Genomic DNA, 13,840 nt, shown 5'->3' on the forward strand with positions numbered 1-13,840 from the left:
CACTCGCCCAACGTGGAGACAGACAGAAATAAACACTGCACACACAATTACACTCCCCAAACACACACTGTACCCCAGGTCCAGGTACCCTCCCCCCCAGAGGGGCAATCTGCCCCCAGACCCAGGAGATGTTACCTTTTCCCCCAGGGTGGAGACAAGCAGACCGCCCTCAGTCCTGCAGCAGCAGGGAGGCCCAGGGTTTGTATTGTTCTAAAATATCACATTTAAAAACGCTCGCATGCTTTTAGAGAGAAGGTGGGCGGAGCTTCAAGGCCTGCTTTCTTAGCCCTCTGCCTTTGTTCAAAATCACTATCATTCACCCAACAGATTAGGTCTGCGACCTTTGTTTGCTTTTTTGTGCTATTTTTACTGTATATTGTTTTTAATAACATCAGTTCTTAGTCATTTTAAGTGTTTAACCCTTAAAACACCAGTTTGTTTGTACAGTGCACTTTGTTGGAAGACAGCCTCAAAAATGACCCTTTGCTATATTCACAGTGCTGCTGGTTCTTCTTGTGGTGTTAAAAGTACAGTCTGTGATCAGTTAACAACAACATGATTATTATGTTATTGTTATTTTTGTGCAGGGAAAGCAAAGTAGGTAAAACTCCCACTCGGTGTGTTCGTGGACAAAAGTGGCCTCTGCCTGTTTAAGTTTGCAAAAATGCTATAAAATTAATACCGTACTTTTCCACACTCTAAGGCACAATATCAATGAACGGGTCTATTTTCATACAGAAGGCGTGAAACCAAACGTGGCTCATAGCCTTGAGTTTGAAATCTGTTTCCTAAGCATGTTTCTTAACAGGTGCCGTTTTAGGGTCCTTATACGCACAATAATATGATGATGAAGCACAGTACGCATCACTCCGTGAGGCTCCTGATTAGCTGCAATGGTCCGACAATCTTACAAGCGGTGCGACTTAGTACGACTTTGGTAAGCTACAAAAACATTTTGACAAATTTTTAAACGCTGTGTACCACATAATCGTCTCGAGGTCCGTAAGCACAACCAGAGTTTATACGTAAAGTGTACTTTTGTTTTTTGAGACAAAGGATTTTAAGTGCGCCTTATAGTCCGAAAAATACATGTGTGTTCCGTCTTTTTCCCTGCGGGGAACATTTTCTGCTCGTGCGATTAGATAGAGGATCAGTAGGGGCTCCATGACCCTCTTTGGGACACTCCCATAGGTCTTAAAACTGGAAGACTCCACCAGTTGGTCTTAGAAGTGAAGAAGCTTCAAGAAACTTGGAGAAGTGCAGACGCTTTTCTTCCTTAGACTACCCTTTTGATGCTAGTTAGGTTATTGATTACCTGCAACTTTTTTATATTGTGGGGGGTCATATGATTGTTGAGGTTTTCTGTGTTATTACAATATAAAGCACTTTGAGGTAACTTTGTTGCCCCATTTAAATATAATTGAATTGATCAGTTGGTGAACGATACAGCTGTATGTGTCTGTCGTGAACACCAGTCATGTTTGTTGGACTGCTGCACAAACCAGTTAGTGACAAACAGAATATTTTTTAGGTTTTTGAAACCAACACTAAATGAAGTCTGATAATCTCGCTTAAAGGCTGGATTATGGCTCTGTGCATACAGACAAAGGGATTATGATGCCCCCCTGCCTCTGTGCTGTTTGGGGGACACTGAAGGTTTTTTTCTTATAGGAGAAATCTCTCATGGTAATATTTTTACTGGAGTAGCAGCTGGAGGTTTGAGCTGGATATGAGATCCTCACTGATCAGGCTTAAGCTTATGATCACTGATAATGCTATTTTGTTGGTCCTCCTTTGCTTGCCAAAACAGTCATGTGCTGTGGTACCAGCATGTTACCAACAGTGGGATGTGCTGGACAAACCATCCAGCCACTTTGATAGATACTGACCCCTGCAGACCGGGAAGGAGAGCTGCAGGTTTGGAGATGACCTGGTCCTCTTGCCCATTTTTTCTGCTTCTAACATCGACTTTGAGGACAAAATGTTCTCTCGCTCCCACTACCATCTGCCATGATGAAGAGGTGATCCATGTTATTCACTTCACCATCAGAGCTCAGGATTCTGGGCCTGAACAGGGTACTTTTGCTATGTGTGTGAGTTTCATGACTTGGTTAATTACAATTAGAGCTTGAAGTAATCTATTACCAGTTCCATCCATCCATTTTCTTCTGCCTCTCCGGGGCCGGGTCATGGGGGCAGCAGCAAGCAGAGCACGTTGATGGTTTGGAGGAAGTTAACTCAGAAAGATCGATTGGAGAAAAAGAGTCTAAATAAATATCAATGGTACTGAAAGTAGCTGTAGATAATGTTACATCTGTGGGATGATTACTGGTCATTTTTTCTCTAATGGTTAAAATTTTATTTGCGAAGAAGTTCATAAGCCTGTAAGACCCAACCCATCACAAAATAGCCAGAAAATTTGTGCTTGTAAATTCCGATAAATCAGAGTTTTGTACTCGGCCCTAAAATTCTTAGAAATAAATAAAACATACCTGGATAATTAAATATGTATGAAGAGCTGGAGGATCAAAATCAGAATCAAAATAGTTTATTAATCCCTGTGGAAACGATGTGGTTACAGTAGCTCTGAGAATATAAAACAGTCGCAGACTGAACGATTAGTTCAATCAGTGTAAAGAAGTCATGTAGTTAACTGTTTTTCTACATGATGAAGAAAAAGCTGCTGTGACAAAGAAAGAAATCTGTCAGTTTGACTCTTTAAGAAACAAATGTGCAAAATTATATGAATAGTTCTGGCAGCTCATTCCAGTTTTTTGTGTGTTCTTTTAAACTGTTGTCATAAAAAAACAGACATTTGTGCAGGAGAAAGTTAAAAACAGACATTTTTCTGTCATTTAACTGTTTATTGCCCAATTCCTTTGTGTAGTATGAATGACCATAAGGGCGGTTCTTATCAGTAGGAAAAGCTGTAAAACGTATAAAAATACAGTTATAATTTCTGCTTGTTTGTGCGGAGCAGCAGATGAAACACGTTGAGAATGATATATTGATTATTCTGATACAGAGAAAGATAAATTCAGGCCTGAGAGACTCATTTAGACCCTCAGACACCCAGTATCATTGAAACACAGGCAGATGCTGCATTTTTAACGTTTCTGCTTCTTTGGTCAAAGTGTTCATGGATTCTCAGCAGAGCTGACGATTCGGCTCACACACACTGAAGGCCGTTAACAATTGACATTTGTAATCATCTCACGGGCTGCATGTTTAACATCACTGTTATTTGACAGTCTGGTTTCAGAACCTCACAAAGCACCAAAACAGCCCTTTTAAGAGTTTTTAACAAGATATTTTTAGCTTCTGACTCTGGTGTTTTATTTTTTGTACTTTGAGATTTAACTGCTGCATCAGTCGCTCCTCAGTGTGCCCAAAGCTAAGTGTAAGCTCAGAGGGGACGATGCCTTTGCTGTTGCAGCTCCTAAAATGTGGAGCAGTTTGCCCTTGCACATTCATCAGGCGTCTTCTCCGGCTATTTTGAAATCCCGTCTCTTTTCCTGGGCCGTTGGCACCTTGCTGATTTAAATTTTTTCATCATGTTTTGTTGTATGGCTGTGGACCTTCTAGTTTCAGGCCGTTTTCATTCCTGTGTGTATTTTATGCCTCCTGGTGTTTTTATTTTTATTTTTTACTTATTTATTCTTCTGTGGTTGTTTTACTGTCCTTTACAAATAAAGCTGCTGTCAGCCACCTACAATGCAATCTGAGATCCTTCTTTATCAGGTGACATCAGCAGGTCACATGATGGGGTCGGTCTCACAGTGGTTTAGGATTCAACTTTGTCATTACACATGTATATTTACAGGGTAATGAAATACAGCGTTTCACCATCACCCTCGGCTCATGTGATGATACACATGATTAATAAAAATAATTCACAATGGGTCAACGACCTAATGGGCCCCATTATGATTTAAATGCCTGGGACTCTCCATCCTTTGATTTTAGAACTGAAGAAGCCATGCTGCCATGCTGCACATGTACTGTAGTGATGGAAGTGAAATGAATAAAGAAATAAAGGCAACACATGAACAAGAGGAGCTTCATAGAGCTCATCTTAAAAAAGCAAATGTGTTTGCCACAGGGTCACATTCAGGTCACAGTTCTGATTGGAAAAGCTGCCAGACAGGACAGGCTTTAAAAAAGAAGATGCCTCTTGGATGAAAGTGGAAACTCCAGAAACCTTTTGCGTGATGGTGTAGCTGCTGTACAGTGGCATGTTATGTTTTTCAGGAACTAGTTCACCAGTTCTTCACAGTCAGTCGATGGAAACGTCTTTCTAAATACTGTGTTTTTGAAGCTCAGCTTTGGGTACTGATGTTCTCCTCATGAACTGGCTTCGGTACATGCTTTGACCCACCGTCTCAAATGTTTCTCCTCTGTGGTCTCTGACCAGAGAGACGTGTGGAGATAATCCATGCAAATCAGGATATTTTCCATACAAATGTGTTCCTGCTGCACCCTGTTTTTGTTTTCTTACAGTCTCATCATTCCAAACACCAAGCATGATCTGATTTGCACATCACATTTGTTAGGACGCTGTTAATGAACAGGGGGGTGTCACTTTCTCTCTGAGCTGATCAGGGTCTTTGAACTGTTCTGTGCTCTTCATTTAAATCCAGACGTGATCACATTTTCAAACTGTAGCTCCTAAACTTTGGAACAACATGTTTGCAATCATTTACATCATGTTAACAAAACCATTTTTATTAAATGTTAAAATAAATGTAATCTACCATTAGTCATGTTTAAAATGATGATCTGAGTCTCTCCCAGCTGTCTCTGGGTCAGCTGAGCCAGGCTTATATAACTTTTAATGTATTTTTATTTCCTGCTGCAGCTGAGAAGGAACAGATTCTGCTTTTCAGGGTTTTTACGTGTTTTGCATACAGACACATATAGATCACAGGTGTTAGTGAAACAGAGTAAATCCAGCAGCTCTGTGTTTGATCCTCCATCAGCTCTTCACTGTAATCCAGATCTCCTAACATGATGCTCTGCTCCGGACTCAGCAGCACACTGTGTGAGTACAACACACTGATAATCCTTTATTTCTACATGAAATCAGCTGCACATGTTCAGTCTAATCCTTTTCTAGCTTTCCACTGTGCTGTACTGTGACATGCTTTTCTAAAGATTCTGCTTTATTGGATCAGTTAATCTAACATCCTAAATAAATGTTTGTATCACCTCAGCAGGACAGTTAGGCTTCACAGAGTCCTGAGAGGAATTCATGGCTGATCATTTACTTTGAAGAGTTGAAGTCAAACTGTCAACACAAAGAAGTTTATTGACAAAAGTTGGAAACATGAACAGAATAAATGTGTGATTGACATCTGCTGTTTAGAAAGAGTTTTCTCAAGAATCCAGGAGTGAATGAAAGCAGCAGCTTTCTCCTGTTTGGTTTTCATGATTTCTGTTTCATGTTTTGAGGTGAATTAAACTTCATATCAAACACACAGTCTGACACTGAGCTTTCTTTCTGTCTCTTTCAGTGCTGGCAGCAACGTGTTCACTCATCACTTCAGGTAAATGCTGTTTTACTGCTTCTTATATTTTGGTCGTCATCAAACAGACACAGAAACATTTGCACATATAAACAATCAGACTATCAGCTGTGATTTAACTACTTTAAGACCTCTGTGAAAATGATTTCCACATCATTTACAGTATATATCACAGCATTGAAGCACAAACTGAATCAATTTCAGCTTTTGTTTTTCATGTATATTTTAGGAATAATTAAATTTCATTATCTGAATCTTTGCCACACAGGTGTAGGTACTACAGGTGCAGTGAATGCTTAAATTGTACTGATTAGAATAAACTGGACGTTCAATGCTAGGATTCAGCACTGTGTTAGAGGCTGGGACTGGATGAGTTCATCATATATGCAACCTTTGAGTATTATTCAAATTGCATTAATAAACATGTCCATCATGTAAAAGATACAACTGCACATGGTCCTTGATCATCATCTATGTCCAGTTGAGAATGAATGTGTGCACTCACACATGAAGTTAAACAAACTGAAATCAGTAGTGTGATCTCCAGCCTTAGCAGAGGGCAGTGATGTAAGGAATGGGAGGCTTTTTTAAAAATGTCTGATACCGATATCAATCCCATACAGTTTTTTATAATCTTGCTGCATTTTGTATAAGTTTATAATCAAGTTTAAAAAACAAAACCCTGAAGCTATTCTATTACACTTGTATGCAAAAAATACACTGTACCCAAAATATTTCATAGTTCAGCAGGACTGATCTTTTTATTTTTATTTTATTTACCAGAAATTTAAGTATTTAAAGTAATATTCAAAAAGTAATGTAAAATGCAATTTTATGCAGATTTCATAAACTCTTTGATTCTTAAAAAAAGAAGTGCAATATCAGCACAATATAATGTTTATATTCAACAACTTAAAGCAAAAGTTATATAATGGACTCTTTTATACTCAAAGCTTGACTTAAATTGACATCCAGAGTGGAAAGCAGTGCAAATAAATGCAAACATGGCTTCATGACACTCATCTTTGATCAGGATCAGGCAGTGGCGGTCCTAGCCTGTTTGGCGCCCTGGGCGAACACCCCCTCTGGCGCCACCCCCCCCCCCCACACACACACACATATGAAGAGAGAGAGAGTATGCATAGTATGCAAACGGCTACCAAACAGACATCATAATTCGTCATACAATGAGAACAGGACAAATCAACAATTGACACTGACTAATTAATATTATATTATTGTATATATTGTTTGGAGTTTAGTCTGTTACTGTTACTATTTTTACCATTTCTTCTTGGAGGAACTGTAACCCACATAATTTCCTTAGGGATTAAGAAAGTATTCTGATTCTTAATGTTTTAGGATACATGACCTGCCATTATCCAATCACACAGCTGCTTACCTGTATCTTTTGCTCGTTTCTCCTTGTAGGAGCCATAGTTAAATGTATTGAATTTTAATGATCACTGGGTTTTCATTTGTTTGGTTGCTATGGTGATGTGTAACGGGAGTCACGTGGGTGCTAGCGGTGACATTAAGAGGGCGTTGTCAGTCTGTCTTTCACTGGTTTGATTTTGACAGAGAGGAGGGCTGGGTAGCCGTAGTTTTTGTTGACCGCAGCACAACGAGTTTCCCCTTGTTGCATTAGAGCTGTGATGTTTTAAGAGTTTGAATCGCGAGCCGATCACATTGCTCTGTAAACTTTTCAAGCACTTTAATAAACAAGCAAGCAATTCCACCTCTCGCATTATTGCGTACAGTTGACAGCGCGTCAGGCAAATAGGCAGGCTCAGTCCCCGGCATCTAGCGACTGTGGAAGTCGCTACACTCCTCCTCTTCTTTCTCTTTTTTTAAACTTTAAAAACGGGTTGTGTGTGAGACTTTAAATCAACAAAATATAAAATATACATTTTAAATTGTTATTGATCCCTTTACCCCTGGTCCTAAAGTGTATTTTTTTTTTTTTACTCTTAAATATTTATTGTTTGTTTACTTGCACTGCTGTAACTGGAGCCTCGTCGTCTCGTCTCTCTATATACTGGACTGTATGTAGCGGAGATGACAATAAAGTTTACTTTGACTTCAGCAGCGAGCAGGCGCACCGAGGGCTCTCGCGCTCACTTTTCGCGTATAGAATTTTGAAAAAACATCGGTGCAAATTATAAGTCTGTATCATGATGTCTGCTGTTTTCGTGTTTGTTGTTTTGTTTTTATTTTGTTTTATTTTGCGAGTTGGTAATTTTTGCTGCTCCAGCCAGCCAGAGAATCCCCCACTGCCCCGCCCTCTCCTCCCTGCGCCGCAAGCAGCAGGCGCACCTCGCAAACGGAGGGCGCCCTTACTCCCAGCAAATGGGCGATAGAAAACCGATCGGTGCCTATGCCATCCCCAATATGCGCTGGCAGCATGAGTACGAGCAATTTTTTTTTTGCCGATGCCCGTGATGCCGCCCCCCACCACGATGCCGCCCCGGGCAACCGCCCGTCTCGCCCGTATCTAAAACCGCTACTAGAATCAGGGCTGGACTGGGACAAAAAATCGGCCCGGGCATTTTGACTAGAGACCGGCCCCCCAGGGATTACAGGAAAAGCCATAAAGCTGTTGTGACAGTGACGTACACTGTTCTATCCCTTTACGTCAGATGACCACTTTAGTTTGATGGGGCGAGCGTGGCTGAGGAGTTGACAGTTTGTCTTGTGATCGGAAGGTTGCCGGTTCGAGCCCCGGTTCGGACGGTCTCGGTCGTTGTGTCCTTGGGCAAGACACTTCACCTACTGGTGATGGCCAGAGGGGCCGATGGCGCGATATGGCAGCCTCGCTTCTGTCAGTCTGCCCCAGGGCAGCTGTGGCTACATCTATAGCTTGCCTCCACCAGTGTGTGAATGTGAGAGTGAATGAATAGCATTGTAAAGCGCTTTGAGTGCCCCGAAAAGCGCTATATAAATGCAATCTATTATTATTATTTGGTTGTAAGATTCCGACAATTACTTAATAAAAGCGAGACATTTTAAATGAGAATAAGAAAGAAAAGTATTTCTTTGTGCCCCCCTCTCCCTGTTAATGCCCTACCTGGCCCCCTGGCAACACTTTGCTAGACCCGCCCCTGCACAGTTACCAGCTGTCAGCTACTTAGAAAAGGATCCTGGTGTTATTTGTCTCTCAGAAACAGTTCATAACTTCAACTCATTCATGTCACCTAAAAGGTAAACCTGTTTCTCCATCACCTGTTCAGCTCTGATGATTCAGTAAGGACATCTCCTGGTTTCATCTTCATGTTTCCCTCTCACCACATATCCAAACCGACATCATGACCAGCAGCTTTACAGCTGTGGCTCCAGCAAACATCAGCTGATACTAGAAATTAATATTAAATAAATTCCAACAACAGCTGATCAAGCTTAAACGTGCTGCTGTTGTTTAGCGCGACATCCGCTGGTTTCCTCTTTCTGGCACAAAGTGGGCGATAAACAAACAAGAGAGACGATCAGCTGATCATTGATCAGTTTCATGATTGAAGTAGCAACAGGAGAGGGAGGGGGAGAGAATGAGAGAAGAAGAGGCAGCTGTGCAGCAAAGACAGAATAAATCCAGCTTTGAGTCTTTTTCATTCTAGCTGAATTCCGGGACAAACTGTTCCTTTTCAGCTCAATACAGATGTATTGTAATCGGTCCAGCCCACAGTCCATCATGACCAACTGGCCAATCCACCACCTTTCATTGTTTATACCGGAACAAAAAAACAAAACAAAAAAAAACCATTGGCCCATAAAAACGCCAAATCCCCAGCTGTGATCAAGATGGATGTCAGTGTACGCCGTTTCTATCACATTTACCCTGAGAGTGAAATTTGTATCATTTCTGTGCAAAATGTAACACGAGTATGAAAAAAAGTGTTTTTCATATATATATTTTTTTCGAATCATAAAACTGTTTAGCTTGTAACACTGCGTTTTGTAAAACTTGAGTCTATCCGTCGTACGGTCAGACTTAGCAATGACGACGCACAGACGTCCCAGCTCCATATATCGGTTGTTAAGCTTAATGTGGGAATGCGTTACAAACATTCAGAGATGAACTTATACTTGCCTTACTGGGATCACCGACTCTGAGGTGAAATGCCGGTTTGGCAGCACGTAGCGAGGCTCCAGAGTTTCTCTCTGATTTCTCAGACTTTTTATCTGATTTAGTGCTCAGCTCAGATAAAATAATTATTGTGGGTGATTTTAACATCCATGTAGATGCTAAAAATGACAGCCTCAACATGGCATTTAATCTGTTATTAGACTCAATCGGCTTCTCTCAAAATGTAAAAGAACCCACCCACCACTTTAATCACACTCTAGATCTTGTTTTAACATATGGCATAGAAACTGAACATTTAACAGTGTTTCCTGAAAACCCTCTGCTGTCTGATCATTTCCTGATAACATTTACATTTACAATAATTGATTACACAGCAGTGGAGAGTAGACTTTATCACAGTAGATGTCTTTCTGAAAGTGCTGTGACTAAGTTTAAGAATATAATCCACCCACTGTTATCATCTTCAATGCCCTGTACCAACACAGAGCAGAGCAGCTATCTGAACGCTACTCCAACAGAGGTCGATTATCTTGTTAATAATTTTACCTCCTCACTACGTACGACTCTGGATACTGTAGCTCCTGTGAAAACTAAGGTCTCAAATCAGAAGTCCCTGACTCCGTGGTATAATTCTCAAACACGTAGCCTAAAGCAGATAACTCGTAAGCTGGAGAGGAAATGGCGTGTCACAAATTTAGAGGATCATCATTTAGCCTGGAGAAATAGTTTGCTGCTTTATAAGAAAGCCCTCCACAAAGCCAGAACATCTTACTATTCGTCACTGATTGAAGAAAATAAGAACAACCCCAGGTTTCTCTTCAGCACTGTAGCCAGGCTGACAAACAGTCAGAGCTCTACTGAGCCAACCATCCCTTTAACGTTAACTAGTAATGACTTCATGAACTTCTTCACAAATAAAATTTTTATCATTAGAGAAAAAATTACCAATAATCATCCCACAGATGTAATATTATCTACAGCTACTTTCAGTACCATTGATGTTAAGTTACACTCTTTTTCTCCAATTGATCTTTCTGAGTTAACTTCAATAATTACTTCCTCTATTACAGGTACTGCACTGCAGTGGTTTGTATCATATCTATCTAATAGACTCCAATTTGTACATGTAAATGGAGAGTCCTCTTCACACACTGAGGTTAATTATGGAGTTCCACAGGGTTCAGTGCTAGGACCAATTCTGTTTACATTATACATGCTTCCCTTAGGCAGCATCATTAGAAGACATAGCATACATTTTCACTGCTATGCAGATGACACCCAGCTCTATCTGTTCGTGAAGCCAGGTAACACACACCAATGAGTTAAACTGCAGGAATGTCTTAAAGACATAAAGACCTGGATGGCCGCTAACTTTCTTAATTCAGATCAAACTGAGGTTATTGTACTCGGCCCTGAAAATCTTAGAAATATGGTATCTAACCAGATTCTTACTCTGGATGGCATTACCTTGGCCTCCAGTAACACTGTGAGGAACCTTGGAGTCATTTTTGACCAGGACATGTCCTTCAACGCACATATTAAACAAATATGTAAGACTGCTTTCTTCCATTTGTGCAACATCTCTAAAAAAAAAACTAGTTCATGCATTTATTACTTCCAGGCTGGACGACTGTAATTCATTATTATCAGGATGTCCTAAAAACTCCCTGAAAAGCCTTCAGTTAATCCAAAATGCTGCAGCAAGAGTCCTGACAGGGACTAGAAAGAGAGAGCAGATTTCTCCTGTATTGGCTTCCCTTCATTGGCTTCCTGTTAAATCCAGAATTCAAAATCCTGCTCCTCACATACAAGGTCTTAAATAATCAGGCCCCATCTGATCTTAATGACCTTGTAGTACCATATCACCCTATTAGAGCACTTCGCTCTCACACTGCAGGCTTACTTGTTGTTCCTAGAGTATTTAAAAGTAGAATGGGAGGCAGAGCCTTCAGTTTTCAGGCCCCTCTTCTGTGGAACCAGCTTCCAGTTTGGATTCAGGAGACAGACACTATCTCTACTTTTAAGATTAGGCTTCAAACTTTCCTTTTTGCTAAAGCATATAGTTAGGGCTGGACCAGGTGACCCTGAATCCTCCCTTAGTTATGCTGCAATAGACGTAGGCTACTGGGGGATTCCCATGATGCATCGAGTTTTTCCTTTCCAGTCACCTTTCTCACTCACTGTGTGTTAATAGACCTCTCTGCATCGAATCATACTTGTTATTAATCTCTGTCTCTCTTCCACAGCATGTCTTTATCCTGTCTTCCTTCTCTCACCCCAACCAATCACAGCAGATGGCCCCTCCCCTCCCTGAGCCTGGTTCTGCTGGAGGTTTCTTCCTGTTAAAAGGGAGTTTTTCCTTCCCACTGTCGCCAAAGTGCTTGCTCACAGGGGGCCTGACAAGGGATTTCTTTAAATCACCCTGCTGTTCTTTCTTTAGCCAAGACTCCTGAGTTAGAAAACACAAACACTGCAGATTCTTTTACTCGCGAGGGCAGCCATGGACGCGTGTGTGTGACAAAGATGACAAAGTTATTCTTAGAACTCAGAGCTGAGGTTCCCTTTTTCTATCTGTATGTTCTAGAAGAGAGGAAGCTGCTAGTTGGTAAACAAGTTTATCATCACAAAAGTTATTAGGTGAAAAGTCACGTAGACATATGGTTTGCTTAGTGATCCATAAAAGAATACATTTCATGTAGCTGATAACACTATATAAAACAATTTTCCTTTGACAGGGTCATATGATTGTTGGGCTTTTCTCTGTACCTATGAAGCGCCTTGAGGCGACTTTTGTTGTGATTTGGCGCTATATAAATAAAATTGAATTGAATTGAACTATGAGCAAGCACTTTGGCGACATTTTTTTTACCCCTTATATTGCGCTCCTATAGCCATAGACCAGGACCTAACAGGGGCAAGAACTCATAGTGGTTTCACCCAAAACCTCTGGTGGTAATGGCCCACACCTGTTTTACAAATTGACTCATGTAATGAGGCACATGATCAAAAGTGGGTCAAGAGCCTTCCTTACTACTTAGGGACATCGCCCACTAGCGTTTAAATACCTGGGAGTCTCCAGCATTTGGATTCAGAACTGAAGAAGCTTCTAAAGAAATTTAACGAAGTTCAGTTGCTTTTTTTCCAAGTTCCTTAAATTGCATGCTGTGTTTTCCATGAACACGTTCAGCAGTTCTTCAAACAGTCAGAGCTGACGGAAACCTTTTTCTAATGTTTCTTGTTTAATGTTTCTCAGCTTTGGTTGCTGATGTTTTTCCAATGAGCTGTTTTCATTACATCTTTTGATGCGGGCTCTGACGCTCTCATGTTTGTCTGCTATAACCAGTGAGCTAGAGCGAAGATTTTCAATGCAAATCACAATATTTTCCATACAAATGTGTTCCCAGCTGTACTCCCACCACACCCTGTCTATTACCATCAATTGGCCATGGGTTTGCACATAAGATCACAGGTGTTAGTGAAACAGAGTAAATCCAGCAGCTCTGTGTTTGATCCTCCATCAGCTCTTCACTGTAATCCAGATCTCCTAACATGATGCTCTGCTCCGGACTCAGCAGCACACTGTGTGAGTACAACACACTGATAATCCTTTATTTCTACATGAAATCAGCTGCACATGTTCAGTCTAATCCTTTTCTAGCTTTCCACTGTGCTGTACTGTGACATGCTTTTCTAAAGATTCTGCTTTATTGGATCAGTTAATCTAACATCCTAAATAAATGTTTGTATCACCTCAGCAGGACAGTTAGGCTTCACAGAGTCCTGAGAGGAATTCATGGCTCATCGTTTGAAGTCAAACTGTCAACACAAAGAAGTTTATTGACAAAAGTTGGAAACATGAACAGAATAAATGTGTGATTGAAATCTGCTGTTTAGAAAGAGTTTTCACAAGAATCCAGGAGTGAATGAAAGCAGCAGCTTTCTCCTGTTTGGTTTTCATGATTTCTGTTTCATGTTTTGAGGTGAATTAAACTTCATATCAAACACACAGTCTGACACTGAGCTTTCTTTCTGTCTCTTTCAGTGCTGGCAGCAACGTGTTCACTCATCACTTCAGGTAAATGCTGTTTTACTGCTTCTTATATTTTGGTCATAAAGAGCCTTTCTCTTCACTTCATTCTTCCATCTTGATCCAAGCTGATCATTTATCCTCTTCCTCCATGTCCATAAATACTGAATGGATATCACACACAGGGTTGTTTGTCTTTTTATTTGA

The sequence above is a fragment of the Pelmatolapia mariae genome, linkage group LG20 (assembly GCF_036321145.2).
Source record: "Pelmatolapia mariae isolate MD_Pm_ZW linkage group LG20, Pm_UMD_F_2, whole genome shotgun sequence".
In the NCBI taxonomy this organism is placed as follows: domain Eukaryota; kingdom Metazoa; phylum Chordata; class Actinopteri; order Cichliformes; family Cichlidae; genus Pelmatolapia; species Pelmatolapia mariae.